Source organism: Hyperoodon ampullatus (assembly GCF_949752795.1).
Source record: "Hyperoodon ampullatus genome assembly, chromosome: X".
In the NCBI taxonomy this organism is placed as follows: domain Eukaryota; kingdom Metazoa; phylum Chordata; class Mammalia; order Artiodactyla; family Ziphiidae; genus Hyperoodon; species Hyperoodon ampullatus.
The window spans coordinates 112,746,794-112,768,751 of NC_136913.1; positions in this window are offsets into that span (position 1 = coordinate 112,746,794).

Sequence of the window (21,958 nt, forward strand, 5' to 3'; positions counted from 1 at the left end):
ACTGGTTTGCAGGGCAGAAATTGAGACACATATGTAGAGAACAAATGTATGGACACCAAGGCGGGAAAGTGGCAGGGGGTGGTGGTGGTGGGATGAATTTAGAGATTGGGATTGACATATATATAGTAATATGTATAAAATAGGTAACTAATAAGAACCTGCTGTATAAAAAATAAATAAAATTAAAAGAGAACCTCCATAAATAACCATGATTAACTCTAGGTGTACATCATCTGAGACAACTGTATGAATTTTTACATTTGTAACTATTTTACATGTTCTTGGATCTCTTTTAAATACATTGGCCCATTGTTAGAAACAGTTTGAATAGTGTAGATTGACTCTAATCCTCTTACTTTACAAATGAGGACATTGAGTCCTAGAGGCAGGAAAAGTCCTGTCCAAGGTCACTCATCCAGTCAGTTAGATCCAGGTCTCTTGACTTGCCAATTCAATTTTTTTTCTATTAAACCATGTTCCTCTTTTCTTCTCTTACCATCTACATGGCATACCTCCTGCTCTTTCACCATATAGGTCTCTGAAGGGCTCACTTTGTTGTTTGATTCAAACATTCATTCATCTAGTCATTCAACAAATATTTATTGAGCACCTACTATATGCCAGGCAAAATCATAGCCATTGGGCATGTGGTGGTGAACAAAGAAGGCAAGATCTCTGACCTTGTGATGCCTACATTGTACAGAATGCACAGAAAGTTTATGTTTCACTTCTCAGTTTTCTCCAATCAGGCCATGACTCCTGTAACTATGATTTATTTATAGCCCCAAATCGTTCAATGATGGGAAAACAAAATGGAAGTTTGTATAAAGAGTGAAAGTTCCTCACATCCTCACCCCCAATCCCAGTCTTAGTGAGTAACCATTAACATATTGATGTGCATTTGATGTGAATGATTTCACATCTTTTTCTATGCACTTAGAAACAAATGTGTGCACACACGTGTATGCACAGACACATGTACATGCAAACAAAAGGGACTCATTAAGTTTTTTGTTTTAAGCTAGCAGTGGTTGGAAGCTTAAAGTTCAGTGGTTGATAGTGCATTCCTGTGTTTTCATTTTCTATGAGTAGAACAATGCAGCCATATGCCAGTCCCTCTCTGGATTTAGTACTTGATGCTTGGAATGTGAGCAGATGCTGAAGGCCATTAACGAAGCCCTTGAAGGGAGGCCCATTCGTGTATGTTGTAGACACAAGGCGAAAGTTGAATGTAGTATCTAACTGAGCAGCTGGCAAGGGGGTAGAAAAATGAAGAACACGTCAACATTGGTTGCAAGTTGATGGGCCATGGGAACCACATCATCTGGATCAGTGTTCCATAATTCCTACAATTTTGTAAATGGAAGCAGTACTTAGAGCCTCATGGTCTTTTAACCTCAATTGTTAAATTAGTGTTACAAAACAAACAAACAATGCCCTGATATGGTCTAAATAAGACTGATTTGTGTCATGCCTAAAATTGGAAAACTCCAAGATTTTCAGTTTTTAAATTCCTTAGATACAAAGAATAAGCCACAGTAATGTATGTTTGATTAATGCCAACTCTCTAAACCCTTTACTCTCAACTCACTACTCTTTTTTTTTTTTTTTTTTTTTTTTTGTGGTATGTGGGCCTCTCACTGTTGTGGCCTCTCCCGTTGCGGAGCACGGGCTCCGGACGCACAGGCTCAGTGGCCATGGCTCACGGGCCCAGCCTCTCCGCGGCATGTGGGATCTTCCCAGACCGGGGCATGAACCCGTGTCCCCTGCATCGGCAGGCGGACTCTCAACCACTGCACCACCAGGGAAGCCCTCAACTCACTACTCTTCGTTGCCAAACACCACATGTACTCTTCTTTCAGTTTAGGCATAATGACCCAGCTGCAGAAGACACAGTGGTGGTCTCTATCATGCCAACAATCAGATATTTGCCTTCTAATCAGATTTCACAAGAAGCCTCAATGAAGTAGTTATAACCAGACATGAAATAATTAACCTTTGCTAATTTAAAAGGCCTAACAGGGAATGGTCTCTGTGACAGGTGTAAAATTCCATTCCTTCCAGAAAATTACTTGTCCAACACATGTTCCTTTTGACTGAAAAAGAAATTTCATTTTAAGAAAAGGTTCACCTTTTATCACGACCATTCCATGGGCACAACATATGAAGACAAGGGTTTTCCATGTAGCAGTTCATGACCTTGATCTTCTGATTGCTAATATTTATTGTTCACGTACAGATTATAAATATCCACTTGTTTCCATTCTCCATCAGTGCACTTGAGTTCTAGTGCTTACAGTCTCTGGAAGTCTTATCATAACATTGCTTTCTCAGAAGTAACGTAGGTTGGTACGTCAAAGAGTTGAACTGAAAATAGAGATTGGGAAAAATAATCCTATTTCCACTGTCATAGAGAAGAATCAAGAGCAAAGAGAAACTATTTTGATACCATAGTGCAAATATAAGAAACCTTTGACCTATCATTTGGGTGTGACCCTGGGCTTAATTTAGTACAACTTGAAGCAATTTTCTGAGTTCTTACCTTTCTCCTCCTACACTGACCCATACACATATACAAATTCTTCAAGTCGAGTTTAACATGAATGTTGCATGAATTCAAAAGAGATCTCTGGGTGTTAAAAGACTGGCCCCAAGGCCCTGAGACAGCCTTTGAGAGGGAGAGGTGCTTTGCACAGAGACCTAGTTTTCAGGAGGAGGAGTTGTGTGGATGAGAGCAATGGGAGAAGGGATGGAGTCTGTACCACCTTCGGGTTAAGCGAGATTAAGTTTGAGAGGAAGTTAGTGAAGGGGGGTTGCTGATCTTGGGTATGTCAAACTTGCTGAGTGCTAGCTGGAGGTGACATTAAGGTGGCAAAGCTGGAAAGGGCATAGTGGTAAAGGCTTCTGAAAACAGTGGCTGATAAATGGTCAAGCAGAGCATGCTGGCTGTTCTTTTGATTCTTTTCTCTTTCTTCTTGGGTTTCTCTCCTCTCTCTGGCTTGATTTTGTTCTCTCTCCCTCTTTGTCATGAGGTAGGAGTGAAAAGGATGGGCTTCAGAGAGGCTGTGAGCTCACTGAAATTTCACTAAAGGGAAGGATCTATAGTTTGTGTAAGCTTCTCGGAGTTGTCCAGATCCAGAACCCCCGAAAGACTGGGAGCTGCTTCTCTGCTCTGCCTCACATCTAATCCAAGTTTTCTCCATATGCCCCTTTAGAGCCCTCTTCTTTGAAAGTTCTCATTTCCTTGAGTCTTTTCTTTCCCTTAGTTCTTCTCTCATTTATTTAGACATAAAATGGAAGCAAAGTTATCTTTATTCACTTTTATTTATTGAACAGAGTTTTACCTTTTATTGTAAAAGCAAGTGAGTGGGATTTCTTTTATTTTTTTTTCTCATAAAACCTCACCTAGTTAAATTTTTTCAAGGTTTTTTTTTTTTTTTGCCCCCTTTGGGACAGTTGCTCTTTTTTTTTTAACATCTTCATTGGAGTATAATTGCTTTACAATGGTGTGTTAGTTTCTGCTTTATAACAAACTGAATCAGTTATACATATACACATGTTCCCATATCTCTTCCCTCCTGCATCTCCCTCCCTCCCACCCTGCCTATCCCACCCCTCTAGGCAGTCACAAAGCACCTAGCTGATCTCCCTGGGCTACACGGCTGCTTCCCACTAGCTATCCACTTTACGCTTGGTAGTGTATATATGTCCATGCCACTCTCTCACCTCGTCACAGCCTACCGCTCCCCGTCCCCCTCCCCGTATCCTCAAGTCCATGCTCTAGTAGGTCTGTGTCTTTATTCCCGTCTTACCCCTAGGTTCTTTATGACCATTTTTTTTCTTAGATTCCATATATATGTGTTAGCATACGGTATTTGTCTTTCTCTTTCTGACTTACTTCGCTCTGTATGACAAACTCTAGGTCCATCCACCTCACTACAAATAACTCAATTTCGTTTCTTTTTATGGCTGAGTAATATTCCATTGTATATATGTGTGGCACATCTTCTTTATCCATTCATCTGTTGATGGACACTTAGGTTGCTTCCATGTCCTGGCTATTGTAAACAGAGCTGCAATGAACATTTTGCTACATGACTCTTTTTTTTTTTTTTTTTTGCGGTACGCGGGCCTCTCACTGCTGTGGCCTCTCCCATTGCAGAGCACAGGCTCCGGATGCGCAGGCTCAGCGGCCATGGCTCACGGGCCTAGCCACTCCATGGCATGTGGGATCTTCCCAGACCAGGGCACGAACCTGTGTCCCCTGCATCGGCAGGAGGACTCTCAACCACTGCGCCACCAGGGAAGCCCACTTGACTCTTTTTGAATTATGGTTTTCTCAGGGTATATGCCCAGTAGTGGGATTGCTGGGTCATATGGTAGTTCTATTTGTAGTTTCTTAAGAAACCTCCATACTGTTCTCCATAGTGGCTGTATCAATTTACATTCCCACCAACAGTGCAAGAGTGTTCCCTTTTCTCCACACCCTCTCCAGCATTTATTGTTTCTAGATTTCTTGATGATGGCCATTCTGACTGGTGTGAGATGATATCTCATTGTAGTTTTGATTTGCATTTCTCTAATGATTAATGATGTTGAGCATTCTTTCATGTGTTTGTTGACACTCTGTATATCTTCTTTGGAGAAATATCTATTTAGGTTTTCTGCCCATTTTTGGATTGGGTTGTTTGTTTTTTTGTTATTGAGCTACATAAGCTGCTTGTAAATTTTGGAGATTAGTCCTTTATCAGTTGCTTCATTTGCAAATATTTTCTCCCATTCTGAGGGTTGTCTTTTCGTCTTGTTTATGGTTTCCTTCGCTGGGACAGTTGCTCTTAATAGAAAAAGTACTGCCCATCCCTTCTGTGAGGGCTTTGTATTCTGCAGACCTACTGAGAAATAATATCCATAATAAGAACTAGCAGTTATTGAGCTTTCTTTGTGCCAGGGATTTAACATACATTATCTTATTTAATAATAGTACCTACAGCACAGGGTTGTTGTGAATATTAAATAAGCTCATGCATATGAAGTGCTGAGTGCAATGCCTGGCACATAGCAAGCTGTCAATAAAAGTGAGCTATTATTACTGTTATTGTCACTCCTCCTCCTCCTCCTCCTCCTCCTCTTCCTCCTACTACTACTGTGTTACTAGAATACGACACAACCAATGGCCTTGAAAAAGCAAAGTTCAGGGTCTACTAACCAAAATTCTTGCTAGATACAACAAGACAGCTGGGAATAGGATAGTATTCTTGAGATATGGCAGAGGAATAATGGTCTGGAAGCAAGGGATAGGCTGAGAACTGCCCCAATTCTCAGCGCTGGGGATAGGTGTGACAACTTTTGAAGATGGTCTCTAGCAAGGCTGACTGTTGTAGTGAATAAGAGCACATCCAGACTTGGGTTTCAGTTCTGGCTGTGTCATTCATTAGCTCTATGATCTTGGATAAATCACTTAACCATTCAGAGCCTCACTTTCCTCATCTGTAAAATGGGGGAGCTAATAGAACTTAGTTCAGAGGGTTGTGTGATAACACATGTGAGATAATAATACATGTGAAGTAACCTTAGAATGCCTGCCACCTAGTAAATGCCGTTGTTATTATCATTCTCCTTCCAACCACCCTGCTAAATAGGTATGATTACCCCCGTTTTATAGTTGAGAAAACTGAGACTCACAGGGCTTAAATAGCTTGCCCAAGGTACAGTCAATAAGCACAAGGCGAGAATTTGAACTGAGATTGATCTGCCCCAAAGCCTGTGATCTTTCTATCACTCCATGATGTTTCCCAGAAACATTGTTCTTATTCCAGAAATGAGAAGCACAAGGGCAGCTGTCACCTTAAAATAATAACAATAACAAACCCCAAACATGCGCCTTAGCCCTTGAGGTACCCTGGCTACTTATTTCACTCGCTTTCAACTCTAGGGAAAAGGAGCTGTTTGTTACCTACATTTTGGTGGAGCTATTTTTTTCTTCTCTTAAGCCCGCTTTCCCTTTTCACTAAATTAGTGTTATTTCCACGAAACAAAGATGTTTCTGATGTTTCAGCCTTTTCATCTCGTGCTAAACATCCACTTTCTGGCAGCTTTTTATCTTCAGGTAGATTACTGCTGCCCCAAACACAAGGGCCTCAGGTCTAAGGATTTTTCTAGTGCCTCAATATCTTTTTGAGGACAATGCTAGTGCTGGGCTTCTATACAGGGGATTCTAGACATATTTTCAGAAGACCTACATGCTTTTCTCATCCCCTACACGATGCTGCACTCACACCTTTGGCTTTAGTGTTTGGCATATGGCATTGCTGGCTCTGGCATCTGATAATCTCTGCAGCTTTTGTGTTGGTTCTTTTTTTGAAATAGCATGCCCTTTTAAGGTATGGCTCACATATGTCCTGTTTCGTATTGCTAGCATATGGCGTTTCTAAAGCTTCACTATTCTTACCCTGTAGAAGGGTGAATAGGAGCACATTTATCTTGCTGAACTTGGGGAGAACAAGGATTCAGTAGGATTAACGTCTCAGGGAAATTATTGGAATTGTGAGTGGGAAGCATTATTAATTGCATGGTGTCAATTTATTTGACAGAAAGTTATTGAAAGTGTATTCTGAAGATGCATTGTGCTGAAATACTGCAGGAATACAAAGACATGGTCTCTGTCCTTATGGAGCATATGAGTTAATAGTGGGCTAAAACAATCTTTCAAGTCTTTGTGGAGTCGAGCATCTTTGAAGGCAGAGAGGAAGGGGCCTGTGGAGGGGGAAAATCTGGAAATGTGGGAGAAACTGACTAATTCATACAAAGAATTCACAGAGGAGGAGGGCTGAGATGGGAATTAGTGGAAGAGTTTTCCTTGGAAAGGAGCATTTTCTTTTTCAGACATGGGGTGAAAGGAAGAGTGATTTAAAGGAAATGTTTTGAGGAAGAGAGTGAGCTGCAAGAAAAGGAGAGAGTAGCAGAAGTTTGTTCAGGCCTGCATATAGAGCCTTACTCTCTTGGCAGAATCCTCAGAACACATTTCTCAAAGCCTGCCCATCACCCAGGCTTCTTCCCAAAGATTTATGGCCTGATTGATTCTCTTCAGCTTCAGTCAGAGACAACCTGACAGCTGCAGTCGGCTCAGCCCTTCTTGCAGTGAGCTGACACCATTTCTGGTGGGCTTCAACCACAGTATAAATGGCTTTCCCCTGAGAGCAGGCTATGCTGGGTGCCTAGGCAGCCTCATTACACAACCAGTTAAACTGCTATCACTTGAAAGGAATCGATGGCAGTTCAAGGTCTGCTTGAGTAGTCTTTGCATTTCCATGTTCACACATTATTACAGTCTTACAGTCAAGGAGCTCCCAACCACTGCAAGGGGAAGATGTAAACGTGACTTTAGAAACAGTGTATTCTCTTTCTCTAAGGGGAAGTCCCATGGTAAGCAAGCTCCCTTTAATCTTTCTGAAGAGGAAGGAGTCCAGGCAGTTCTTTAAAACAGGGGGAAGCTCAAGGTTTTTGTTCTGTCGCACCATCTGGACACAGGCATATCCGTTCTCAGTGTCTGTCCTTCCTGGGGATTCCTAAGTGAGGTCCCTGGGTGTTGAGCTCAGTAAGCCAAAGTCTGGGTTTTCCCCATAGAAAGGCTACAACTCTCTTGAAAATATATCTTTCAGAAACCAATTTAGCTGGTTCCATTGAGGTGAACTGGGAAATAACCCAACAAAAAGACTGAAGTCGGGGGCAGAGGGATGTGTGCCAGTTATATTGCTGCATCAGGAGTGGCCATGCTGGGCCTTTTGCTTTCCGCAGGAGAATGTTGACTTTCTGAATGCAACACACTGTCCCATCTAGTTAACTGTGTTATTTAAATAAATTGCTTTGCTCTTGAGGGACCTTGTACTCTTTGGCTCAGTGAGAAGCTGGTAGATTGGAGTCAGAAGGAGCTGTCAACGTGGAATCTAATAGAGTTTCAGTGTGGGAATATTAGGGGTCAGGTGCAAGCTCACATTAGTTATCACATCTTGTCATTAGATGACATGGATATTACTATAAAGAGTAAATCTGTGGGGAGCGCGAAGATGAAAGCGATAAATTGGTTAGAAGAAGTAGGAGATTTCAATATGAAAGCAAGTGCTTCTATTCAAGATGTGAACATCAAACCACTCCACGGACTGCTCAGACTCCCTGCTTTACTCTGACCTCATATCACTTTTTACTCTTTGAAATACTGTCAAGTTTGGATTATTCACTGTTTATTTTAAAACAAGGTCAGGCCTTCTTCCTTAGTGGCCTCAGCAGAGAAGAGTTCAGCACCAGCAGACTAATTTTAATGCCAACCTAAACAAACTTAATTAGGGAGGCTGTTCTGCTGCCAAAAATCACCAAATGCCTTCTGAAGCAAACCTAAAGGGCTTGTGGAATTTCTGTTGTTGTTTTTCTTCTTTCTTGCAGGGCAAGGTACACAGGAGCTTATTGCTATCCTGGCTTCCCCACTGACTGGCTGTGTGACCTTGACTGAATTATTTAATTTCTCAGTTTCTCCTGTGTGAGATGGAGATAATAATGGGACTTAGCTCTGAGAATTGCTGAGAGTGTTCAGTGAAGTCATGCATTTGGAGTGGTTGGCACAGTGCCTAACACACAGTAGGCACTAAGTAAATTATAGTTTAATAATAACAATAACCATTTAAAGCAAATATGTAATGAATCAGATGTGTGTGTACTCTGGGGGTTGATTCATTTTATTTGATCTGATTAAAGATGATTTGAAAAGGACAAAAAATGTGAGGACAGAGGGGTAGGTAATATATATTCACATGTCTGTTTTTTTTGCATCTGATGGTTTCATAATTAAGATTTTAAACTAAGTTAAGTGAGAAGGGTACAATAATCTGCCCTTGCTAGTGTCCTCCAAACTCAAGAGAAGACTGCAAAGAACTTCTGTGTTTTGTAACCCATAACTTATAACATCACTATTACTACTGGTAAGAATACATATATTTTTAAAATATATCAAGTGATGGGACCTAGAGGTCCATACTTTGTATTAGCTGAGCTATGCAACATCTTATTTCTCTTTGATCCATCATTTTTTTTAGTGGACAGATCAGAAAAATTGGAACCTGCATATCCTGTGCAAATTAAGTCTTTTGGGCCTCCTTAGAGGTTCAGGTTCAGGAGGATTGGAATGGGGCTCAAGAATCAGAAGCATCACAGGTGATTGAGATGCCAGTGTGCAAAAGTCAGACTTTGAAAACCGTAGGCAAGTGGGTTCTGTTCTCTCCCTACCCCAGTGACACCCCTGGCCATTCCATGCTGCAGTCTGAGATCCTTTTGTATTCTTTAGTTGGCGTGGCTTTAGAGTCCCAGTTCAACACTCTTGTCTCCTGCAGAGTAGACATGAGTCCTTAAGCGAGGTTTGCCCTCTCCTCCTGATACGAGCTCCCTCCTGCACCCCACATCATTACCATAATTGTCTCCCAACTTCTGATTAGATACAAACATGACACCAGCAATCATGTTTCATCTTCAACTTGTAATTGGATGTAATATGGTGATTATGCATCCTGCTCGAAGGTCATTTCCATGGGGTAATAAGTGCTCACAGTCTCCTTGGGATGTTTTTGCTTTTGCGTTATAGCTGCAAGTCCTGTCTCAACTTCCCTTCCCACAAAGGGAGAGCATGACTTCAGCATCTGCTGCTGATTTCGTCTTGATTTTCCCATCTCTCTCTCTCTCTCACACACACACACACACACACACACAATCTCATGTGGTGCATCTGTTGTTAATTGGCAGCATTTCATGGCTAGTTCTCCTTCTTGGGCTCACTCCTTCCTCCAACAATCCCTCTAAGCCTCACGGTCACTTAGAATGTAATTGATAAAAATGATCTGTGAATCACTTCAATAGAAGATGGGTTTATTTTCTTCCATTAGTACATAGCATCTTTTTCCTTCATTTTGTCCTTCTCATTGTCTCATCTCTCTATTAACAGAATCGGGCCCATGGTGTTCTTTCTCTCTCTCTTCCCCCACCCTGTCTCTCCTCATCTGTAAATGGGGAATTAACATCATGCAGTTATAAGGAGCCTAGGCTTAGAAGTCACATAGTCCAGTTCTGCCATCTACTAACTGTGTGAACCTGAGCAGATTATCTCACTTCTCTGAGCCTAAAGTCCTTTTTATTTTTTTTCTTGGCCATGCCATGCAGCATGCAGGATCTTAGTTCCATGACCAGGGATTGAACCCGTGCCCCCTGCAGTGGAAGCGTGGAGTCTTAACCACTGGACCGCCAGGGAAGTCCCATGGTCCTTTGTCTATAAGATGAGAATTGTTGTGCTTACAGCATTCTGTACTTTGCAGTATTATTTGCAGGAATAAATTATACATATGAAAGTGCCAGGCTCAGAATGAGCACGCAATAAATGCTGGTCATTGTTTTAATACCTACCACACAGGGTTTTTAAAAAATGAGATAGGGCTTCCCTGGTGGCGCAGTGGTTGAGAGTCTGCCTACCGATGCAGGGGACGCGGGTTCGTGCCCCGGTCCAGGAGGATCCTGCATGCCGCGGAGTGGCTGGGCCCATGAGCCATGGCCGCTGGGCCTGTGCGTCCGGAGCCTGTGCTCCACAATGGGAGAGGCCACAGCAGTGAGAGGCCCACGTACCACAAAAAAAAAAAAAAAAAAAAAAAAAAAAAAACTACAATGTGATATCACCTCACACCAGTTAGAATGGGCATCATTAGAAAATCTACAAACAACAAATGCTGGAGAGGGTGTGGAGAAAAGGGAACCCTGTTGCACTGTTGGTGGGAATGTAAATTGATACAGCCACTATGGAAAACAGTATGGAGGTTCCTTAAAAAACTAAAAATAGAATTACCATATGATCCAGCAATCCCACTACTGGGCATATACCCAGAGGAAACCATAATTCCAACAGACACATGCACCCCAATATTCACTGCAGCACTATTTACAATAGCCAGGTCATGGAAGCAACCTGAATGCCCATCGAGAGATGAATGGATGAAGAAGATGTGGTACATATATACAATGGAATATTACTCAGCCATAAAAAGGAATGAAATTGGGTCATTTGTTGAGGCGTGGATGGATCTAGAGACTGTCATACAGAGTGAAGTAAGTCAGAAAGAGAAAAACAAATATCGTATATTAATGCATGTATGTGGAACCTAGAATAATGGTACAGATGAACCGTTTTGTAGGGCAGAAGTTGAGACACAGATGCAGAGAACAAACGTATGGACACCAAGTGGGGAAAGCTGTGGGGGGTGGGGATGGTGGTGTGATGAATTGGTCGTTTGGGATTGACATGTATATACTGATATGTATAAAATTGATGAGTAATAAGAAAAAAAAAGTCGTGTACCACAATGTTCATTGCAGCACTATTTACAATAGCCATGACATGGAAGCAACCTAAATGTCCATCAACAGAGGAATGGAGAAAGAAAATGTTATACATATATACAATGGAATATTACTCAAGCATAAAAAGGAACAAAATTGGGTAATTTATAGAGACATGGATGGACCTTGAGTGTGTCATGTAGAGTGAAGTAAGTCAGAAAGAGGAAAACAAATGTCATATATCAACACATATATATGTAGAATCTGAAAAAATTGGTATAGACAATATTATTTACAGAGCAGAAATAGAGGCATGAACATAGAGAATGAACGTATGGATACCAAGGGGGAAGGGGAGGTGGGATGATTTGGGAGATTGGGATTGACATATATACACTATTGATACTATGTATAACATAGGTAACTAACAAGAACCTGCTGTATAGCACAGGGAACTGTACTCAATGCTCTGTGGTAACTAAATGGGAAGGAAATCCAAAAAAGAAGGAATATATGTATTCGTATAGCTGATTCACTTTGCTGTACAGTAGAAACTAACACATCATTGTAAAGCAACTATACTCCAATAAAAATTTTTTTAAAATAATTTTTTAAAATTTTTATTGAGGTATAGTTGATTTGCAATATTACATTAATTTCACTGTATAAGATAGCGATTCAAAATTTTTATAGATTATACTCCATTTCAAGTTATTATAAAATATTGGCTATGTTCCCTATGCTAAACAATATATCCTTGTAGCTTACTTATTTTACACATAGTAGTCTGTGCCTCTTAACCTCCTACCCCTATCTTGCCCCTTCCTGCTTCCCTCTTCCCACTGGTAATCATTAGTTTGTTCTCTATATCTGTGAGTCTGTTTCTTTTTTTTATTATACTCACCAGTTTGTTTTATTCTTTAGATTCCACATATAAGTGATAGCATACAATATTTGTCTTTCTCTGACTTACTTCACTAAACATAATATCCTTCAAGTCCATCCATGTTGCTGCAAATGCCAAAATTTCATTCTTTTTTATGGCCGAGTAGTATTCCATTGTATATATATACACCACTTCTTCTTTATCCATTCATCTGTTGATGGACACTTAGGTTGCTTCCATATCTTGGCTGTTATAAATAATTCTGCTAACTTTTAATACTCTTGATGGTGTTTTCCCAGGGCTGTGTTTGTAGTGCTGTGGAAACTTAGATGGTTAGTAGTGTGCTGTGAAGACTGCATTGAGGTCAAGGAGAAGAAAGAGGGGTTATCTATTCATGACTAAAACAATCAATAATGAAAAGTGGTATAACTAACTGTACGGAGGGCATTAATAATTGAGTACTGTGTGGCAGAATGATAACAGCAAGGACTTTGGCATCACCCAGTCTTGGGTTTGAATTCTATGTGACTTTGGAAATATGACCTAAATTTACTGAGCCTCAGATTTCAAAAAAGTATGAAAAATTCAAAACATTCCAAAGGTAAAAAAGAATAATATAGCAAATATAATGCGCTCATCACCAAGTCTTAATATATAGAATAATTATATTTACAAATACAATTGTAGACTCATGTGTATCATTCCACAAGCACATTTGCCTCCCTGCTCTCTGATCCTGCCACTCTCCACAGTCCCACCACACACACACACTCAAGGCAATTAATACAAAAAAACTCAAAAAGATTTCTGACATATAGAAAGGAAAATTGCTTCTGAAATGGCAGGGGTTGGCAGAGACTCTCTTATTGCAGTGTTGATTAATATATCAAGCAAAAGATTAGCAAAAGGGCTTTTATAGGGAAATTATGGATAGAATTTCTACTTTAAAAATATAAATTAGAATCTGCGAGGAGAACATTAGATTTCTAGTAGGCTGCATGGTTTTCTGAACATGAACAGATTAGTTAGTCCCTATAATGAGTTCTCAGTATACACACTGGTTCTATGCAGGTATGATGGTTAATTTTCTGTATCAACTTGGTTGGGCCACAATGCCCAGATACTTGGTAAAGCATTCTGGATGTTTCTGTGAAGTTGTTTTTGGATGAGATTAGCATTTAAATTGTGGTGGGCCTCATCTGATCAGTTGAAGGCCTTAAGAAAACAAGGATTGGGCTCCCCTGAAAAGAAGGAATTCTGCCTTCAGGCTGCCTTTGTGTTAGAGCTACAACATGAACTCTTTCCTGGATCTCCAGCCTGCTGGTTTACCCTGCAGATTTTGGATTTACCAAGCCTCCACAATCACATAAGCCAATTCCTTATAATCTCTCTCTCCACCTCCACTCCACACACCCTTTTGATTCTGTTTCTCTGGGGAATCCTGAATAATACAGTTGGTTAAGCAACCCCTCTTTTGTTTTCCAAAATGTAAAATCATGGGTGCTTTCTGATCATCCTATTGGTTCCTACGTTTCAAATACATATGCACAGCTTACATGTTATGTCACTCCTTAGTGCAAAAACTCTCCACAACTACCTCTGTTTACCAGGTTAAGTAAAAAACGCCTTGGCTTAGCATCCCAAGCTTTCCACAGTTTTCCTGTTCACTATGTCCTTATGCTCCTATACTCCCAATAAATTGTATCGAATACCTCTGTATGTGACTCTTGTTAAACTTGCATGATATTTGCTCAGTACCCTGCATATCTTTTTTTTTTTTTTTTTTTTTTTTTTGCGGTATGCGGGCCTCTCACCGCCGTGGCCTCTCCCGTCGCGGAGCACAGGCTCCGGACGCGCAGGCCCGGCGGCCATGGCCCGTGGGCCCAGCTGCCCCGTGGCACGCGGGATCCTCCTGGACTGGGACACAAACCCGCGCCCCCCTCACCGGCAGGCAGACTCCCAACCACTGTGCCACCAGGGAAGCCCTAACCCTGCATATCTTAAACCCAACTTCAGACATGTCCTACCATGTTTCAGATTCTCTTCTAGAAGCTGAAAATTTGCAGGAACAAGACAGATATGGTCCCTTTTCTCATGGAGCTGGGGTAAGGCAGAGAAGGTATCCTGGAAAAAGCGACATTTAGGCTGAGAACTGAAGCATACGTAGGACTTAGGCAAAAAGGGGGGATGGGCAGCGAGGAGAGAACATTCCAGGCAGAAGGAGTAGTTTGTATGAATATACAGAGGAGAGAAAGGGGAGGTAGGGCGTGACTTTTGGGGAAACAAAGAGTTCAGTAGGTTGAAAGTTAAATATGAACATGGAAAGATGAATGATGAAGCTGGAGATTTAAGCCAGGTCAGATCGTAAAGGGCTTTGTAGGTTCTGCTACTTAGGTTGTGGTGATGAGATGGGTTTTATTATCATTATTATCTTCTTTCTACATGTAAGGAAACTGAGTCTCAGAGGGGGTAAATAATTTGCCCATGGTTTCACAGCTACTAAGTAGCAGAACTGGCATTAAAATCTAGGTCTGTTTGATTTTACTACACCATGCCACCCTATAAGAATTCAATTTAATAATTCAGTTCTTCATAGGGAACGCTGAGTAGTCTGGTTTGGCTAAAACATTTAGAGGAAAATAGTGGGTCAGGAAACTAGAAAAGTACAGTGAGTCCAGATTATGAGCGGGGACACTTAAATGCCCACCTGAGGAATCCATACTTAATTATTTTTATTTTACAGGTGAGAAAACTGAGACTCAAAAAGCTAAGAAATTTGCCCATGGTTTCAAGGTCAGTAAGTGATGGAACTGGAATTGAACTGAGGTTTAACTGGTGCCAGAGTCTGAGGTCTGTACCATTTCCTCAAAACTGCCTTCCTACTATACCTTTAACTGCTTCCTCTTCTCTAGCTCTATCTACTCAGCCATCAAAAAAACTTCCACCTATTTTGAGCACTTACAAACTGTACAAACTGCTCTGCATTCAGTAGCTCATTTAGTCCTACCAGCAGTTCTGTAAAGGAGAGTACTATATTTATCCTCATTTTATAAATGAGGGAACTGTGTCTCAGAGAGGTAGAGTAACTTGCTTAATGTTGTACTGTGAACATATTGCATAACTGTGTACATAATGGTGATAGTTGAAGCTCCAGGAGTAGATGTGGTCACTGAGGAGGATAATGAGCAGGGATAGAAAGACAGAAATAGAGGAGAGCCAAGGGAAAGGGACGTGAAGGTGCATTAGTCAGCTATGGCTGCCATAACAATATACCATAGACAGGGAAGCTTTAATAACAGGAATGTAGTTCTTAAAGCTCTGGAGGGTAGAAATCCAAGATCAAGATGTTGGCAGATTTGGTTCTCTGGTGAGGGCTCTTGCTCTCTTCCTGGCTTCCAGAAGGCTGCCTTCTTGCTGTGTCAGTTTGTAATGGGAGAAAGAGAGGGAGAGGGAGTGGGAGAGGGAGAGGGAAAGGGAGGAAGAGAAAGAGAAAGACAGAGGCAGGAAGCTTATAAGGATACTAATCCCAGCATGAGGGCTTCACCCTCATGACCTCATCTAACCCTTATTACCTCCCAAAGGCCCCACCTCCAGATACCATCACATTGGGGGTTGGGGCTTCAAACATACGAATTTTGAGGGAGCACAATTCAGTCCATAACAGAAGGGAAGAGAAGAGAAGAGAAAGACAGAATGAAAATGTAAATAGATCCTGAGAGAATATCCATACAAACAGAGAGAAGGAGGCAAAGGAGCCAGTGGAAACAGAGACATTGTTCAAGGGAGTGGTATGCCCTGGAGGATGAGGCAGGGAAGGGGTTTCTAGGAGGGTGGGCCAAGAGTGTTGACTGCTTCTAAGTCACTGGCAGTGGACAAGGTCACATGGAACTGCCCAAATGTTGGATTTGGTCACTTGGGATGCTTCATCTAGCACAGTGGTAGGGACTAAGGACAGACTGTAGAGGATTCAGATGTGAGAAAACAGAGCACAGGTGGATGCTGAGGTTGAGTGGAGACAGGGCACAGAAAGGAAGGGGAGATCTCTGGTTGAAGAAAACAAATTTCAGATGGGGGATACTAAGTGATTTTGAATGATTGACAGGAAGGGGATAGTTGAGGAGAGACTGAGGTTCAAGCAAATCAGTGAGTGACAGTGGTAAATCATTGTGGTAAATCATTAATGGAGTAAGTTCCTGGAGGAGCTGAGGGGTAGGGGACTGAGCAGAGTTGGAGAGCTCAGCTTAGGACAGCAGGATACATGAGGTGCAGTGGACACAGCACAGTCTTTATGGTATTACAGACTTGGTTCTTGGTTCTTGGTTTGACTACTTATTAAGTTATAACCTTGTTGAAGTCACTTAATCTCTTTCAGCCTGAGTCTCCATAACTATCAAATGGAGGTAATGATAGGACCTATTTCTTAGGGTAGTTGTGAGAATCCAATGAGATAATAGATGGGAAACCACCTAGCATAGGGTCTGGCACCCAGGGGTGCTCTATAAAAGGATGATGAAGGAAAATGCAGAGATATTTGGAGGAGTGAAATTGAATTGGCATATATGAACTGGGCTCATAATTCAAAAATTGCCTAAGGAATATTGTTCCTTGCTTTGATTGGGTCCACTAGTGCCCCCCTATGGTAGGTTTTCATGCTGCTCACTAGTATTGCTGGTGCTTTTCTTTCTGGGCACAGAGTAGGACTATACTTTCCTCCTCTCTTGAAGTTAGATGTGGCCATATGACTTGCTTTAGTAAATGGAATACGAGCTGAAGTGACGTGTCACTTCTAAGTAGAAGCATTTAATTGTTGGTTCTCACCTCCCCAGTGCTCTTTTCCTGTGCACTGTCAAACAGGAAAGCACCCACTGATAATGGAAATGCAATGCTGAGCCATCAAATGGAAGACAGCTACCCTAAACAGTCACCTAGACCAGTAGTGCACCGTTTGGGAGAGAAAGAAACTCACGCTGTTTTAATGTACTGAGATCTTTAAATAGTTTACTATTGCAGCATAACCTGGCCTATCTTGATTTATATGCCCTAAAAAGTAAAATCAGAGTGTCACTTAATTTAATACCTAGTAGTGTCTTTGAGGACACAGTATGAAAAGTGGGATGAAATTAATGTGACTGATTTTTAACAACTTGCCAGAATTTACTGTCCCCCAAATTAATGTTCTTGCCTTCAAAGTAGTCACTGTGGGATTATATAATAATTTAAATGATGTTAAAAACAGTTATGAAATTACTTTTACAACTCAGCCTCAAAATTGATTAGTCATTTACTATGTGCCAGGCACTGTGGAGACAGAGATGAAAAGACATGTTCTTTTCCATTCAGGAACTCAATAGTGTTGCAGCAGGAAATATGTAAGTGTTCTAAAGTGTTGCAACGCACGGTGGGACCATAGATGAAGAAATGGTCAGTTATACCAGAGAAATTCAGGGAAGGCTTCATAAGTGAGAGATAACTAGGTGTTCACTAGACTGATACATCGGGGTGGAGGCGAGGCTATTTCAGGCAAGGGGACAACGGGAGCAAAGGTTTGAAGTAGCACGGCGCATTTGGGTAAGTGCAAATGCTTCTGTACGTCTGGAGCCTAGTTCAAGAAGGGGATGCTGGAAGACATGAGACTGGAGAACATGTAGGGGGCAGATCATGGAGGGCCATCCATTGTGCTAGCAAGGATTGTAGCATAGACAGAGTAGTCCTGGGGCCAGTGGTTCAAAATCCTCTTCTGCAGAAGAGAAAAGATAATGACACCAGTACTGGTTTAGCAGGATATTGAAGATGGCTTCCAAATGCCTCAAAGTTTCTGAAAAGCATTACCTTGATATTTGTCTCCTTAGGTTTCTGATAAGTATGAATCTCTCTACTTCCTTAATGGCCTCTGTTCTGCTTTCATGTTTTGGTCTTTTTTTTTGCATTATGTTTAATCTTAAAACCCATTTCAAATTATTTGAGAAGTAGGTATGAATCCCAAATCAGAATATCAAGAGGTAGGGGATATGGGGATATATGTGTATGTATAGCTGATTTACTTTGTTATACAGCAGAAACTAACATAACATTGTAAAGCAATTATACTCCAATAAAGATGTTAAAAAAAAGAATATCATAGAAACATTGAAGTCTAGAGGTAGAAGAGGTCTTTGCATTTAACTGAGGGCAAAATATATGGACATCAGTAGAGTCCACTCTTACAGGTGGGACTTTGTCCTCAGGTCCTCCCGAATATTCTCTCATGCTTAACTTTCTCCATGTTTAATGTATGCGAGAGGGTGAGGTGAGAGAAGGCTTGGAAGTAGAAGGGTTGAGTAAAAATTTTGCAATATCTGTTGCTGGTACATGCTATTTATAAATCAGTGTTTAAAAGTTCAAGGGTCGATGTATATGTATGACTGATTCACTTTGTTATAAAGCAGAAACTAATAAAAAAAAAAAAAGTTCAAGGGTCATGTGATAGGAAAGGGGCAATACACTATTAAAAGCCTTATTGGAAAGATGAAATGTTAAATTCTCGAATTCTTGAGAATTAGAATTGGATAAATAAACTATAAAACTTTTGATGAAGAATATGCTGTTTTCAGTGATGGTGAGTGCAGTATTCCTTATAATTAAAAAAATTTGGAATCAAGCTAAATGACATACTATAGGAGATTTGTTAAGTAATTCATAGTGCAATGAGAGAATGAAATATTATATAGCTATGGCTGGCAGAAAGCTAAGATGGCCTCCAAGTTTCCAGCCATGGTGTACACACCTGGCATACTTTCCTCCCCAAAAGAGTGGGTAAGCATATGAATATGATGGGATAATTGCTCCCTTGATTAAGTTATGTTACATGGCAAAGGTGTTGAGATAGTCACTCCCATGATTATATTGTAGCAGACTGGACAGATATTCTCTTGTGTGTTTTGAAGAAGTTGTTATGTTGTGAGAGGGCCATGTGCTAGGACCTGAGAGTGGCCTATAAGAGCTAAGAGCAACTCTTGACAGACAACTAACAAGAAAACAACTGCAAGGAGCTGAATTCTGTCACAAACCTGAATGAGCTCGAAAGAGGTCCCTGATCCTTAGATGAGATCATAGCCCTGGCTGACACCTTGATTTCAAACTGGGGAGACCTAGAGTAGACAACCTAGCTAACTCATGCCAGGAATACTGACCCATGGAAAGTGTGAGATAGTAAATTTGTGTTTTAAACTACTAATTTTTTGGTAATTTGTTATTTAGCAATAGAAAACTAATACAATAGTTATATAAAAATACATCTGTGAAAATTTATTCAATGATTTTTGAAACTACTTATAAGGCTGAAAATAAAGAAATAAAGTTTTATGCATAATATGCTCTTAGGCTCACCAAGGAAAATATATAGACAAAAGACTGGAAAGAAATATTCTAGCAAGTCAAAAGTGGTTGTTTCTGGGATTTTGGGTAATTTTTACTTTTGCTCTTTTTACATGTTTTTATATACATTTTCTAGATGAGAATGGATTCATTTGATAACCAGTAATCATTAAGTATAACTTCAGAAAAAGAAAAATATAGGTATTGAGAATATAAAAATTATTGAAGAAAATATGCTTTTCTTAAAGATGTTTGTCACAGTAATTTTACTTGTATTAATATGAACTAATGACTCAAAAAACATAGGCCTGGAACAATGGTACTCCGGTATCAATGAGCACATCTAGCACTCAGATCTTGGTTTCTAAATACTATTTGCTGCTAAAAGAAAACAAAGGCTCTTTACAGAAATAGCTGATCCAGGATTGGGGCAGGGAAAGTACAAAGTGAGCCTGGTACATCCTGTTGTGCCAGAAAACAACAAAGTACTCAAAGAGTAATGGGATCATATCAAAAGACCATAGGAAGCAGCTTGAAGGGGAACCCTCTGGTGAACTTTGGGACAATTCGAGTATAAAAAGAATAATGATTATAATTGTTTACAACACATCGATTTTTAAAAAAGTCCATGAGTCCAATCTAGTATCTATATCTATATCTATCTATCTAACTATCATCTAAAAGAATAACAGAAAAAAGAGAAAGTCTTCTTCATAGTAGTGTCAAAGAATGACAGAATTAGAAATATCATTTTATTACACAATGTAATAATTGCTGATTGAGTCAGGCAGAGATCATCGGTGTATTTGAAAACCATTGGATAAAAGATTGTTGGGAAAAAGCATATTCACACAGTGCTGATAAATCACCCCACAGTTTACCTAGTAATTACAAAAGGAAAAATATCTTAATGATAGAGAGATATCTGGAGGTCAGCATCTTAACCTAAAAATCAAATAATTAATAGTGGGATGATGTGACATTGTATGCCTCTGCTATGGACTGAATGTTTGTATCTCCTCTCCCCAAATTCATATGTTGAAATCCTAACTTCCAATGTAATGTTATTAGGAGGTGGGACATTTGGGAGGTGATTAGGTCATGAGGGTAGAGCCCTTATGAATGGAATTAGTGCCCTTATGAAAGACACCACAGAGAGCTCTCTCACCCCTGCTGCTATGTGGGGACACAGCAAGAAGACAATCATCTATGAACAAACAGGCGGGTCCTAACCAGACACTGAATCTGCAGGCACTTTGATCTTAGACTTCCCAGGTTTCAGACCTGTGAAAAAGGAATGTTTGTTGTTTAAGTCTACGGTATTTTTGTTATAGCTGCCTGAAAGGACTAAGATAGAAGTTGATACTGAGAAGTGAGGTGCTGCTGTAATAAATACCTAAAAATGTGGAAGCAGTTTTGGAATTGGGTAATGGGTAGAGGCTGGAAGAGTTTTTTTTTTTTTTTTTTTAAAAACATCTTTATTGGAGTATAATTGCTTTACAATGGTGTGTTAGTTTCTGCTTTATAACAAAGTGAATCAGTTATACATATATATATGTCCCCATATCTCTTCCCTCTTGTGTCTCCCTCCCTCCCACCATTTCTATCACACCCCTCTAGGTGGTCACAAGACTCCGAGCTAATCTCCCAGTGCTATGCGGCTGCTTCTCACTAGCCATCTATTTTATGTTTGGTAGTGTATATATGTCCATGCCACTCTTTCACTTTGTCCCAGCTTACCCTTCCCCCACCCCGTATCCTCAAGTCCATTCTCTAGTAGGTCTGTGTCTTTATTCCCGTCTTGCCTCTAGGTTATTCATGACCTTTTTTATTTTTTCTTAGATTCCATATATATGTGTTAGCATACGGTATTTGTTTTTCTCTTTCTGACTTACATCACTCTGTATGACAGACTCTAGGTCCATCCACCTCACTACAAATAACTCAATTTCGTTTCTTTTTATGGCTGAGTAATATTCCATTGTATATATGTGGCACATCTTCTTTATCCATTCATCCAATGATGGACACTTAGGTTGCTTCCATGTCCTGGCTATTGTAAATAGAGCTGCAATGAACATTTTGGTACATGACACTTTTTGAATTATGGTTTTCTCAGGGTATATGCCCAGTAGTGGGATTGCTGTGTCATATGGTAGTTCTATTTTTAGTTTTTTAAGGAACCTCCATACTGTTCTCCATAGTGGCTGTATCAATTTACATTCCCACCAACAGTGCAAGAGGGTTCCCTTTTCTCCACACCCTCTCCAGCATTTATTGTTTGTAGATTTTTTAATCATGGCCGTTCTGACTGCTGGGAGTTGAAACCTCATTGTAGTTTTGATTTGCATTTCTCTA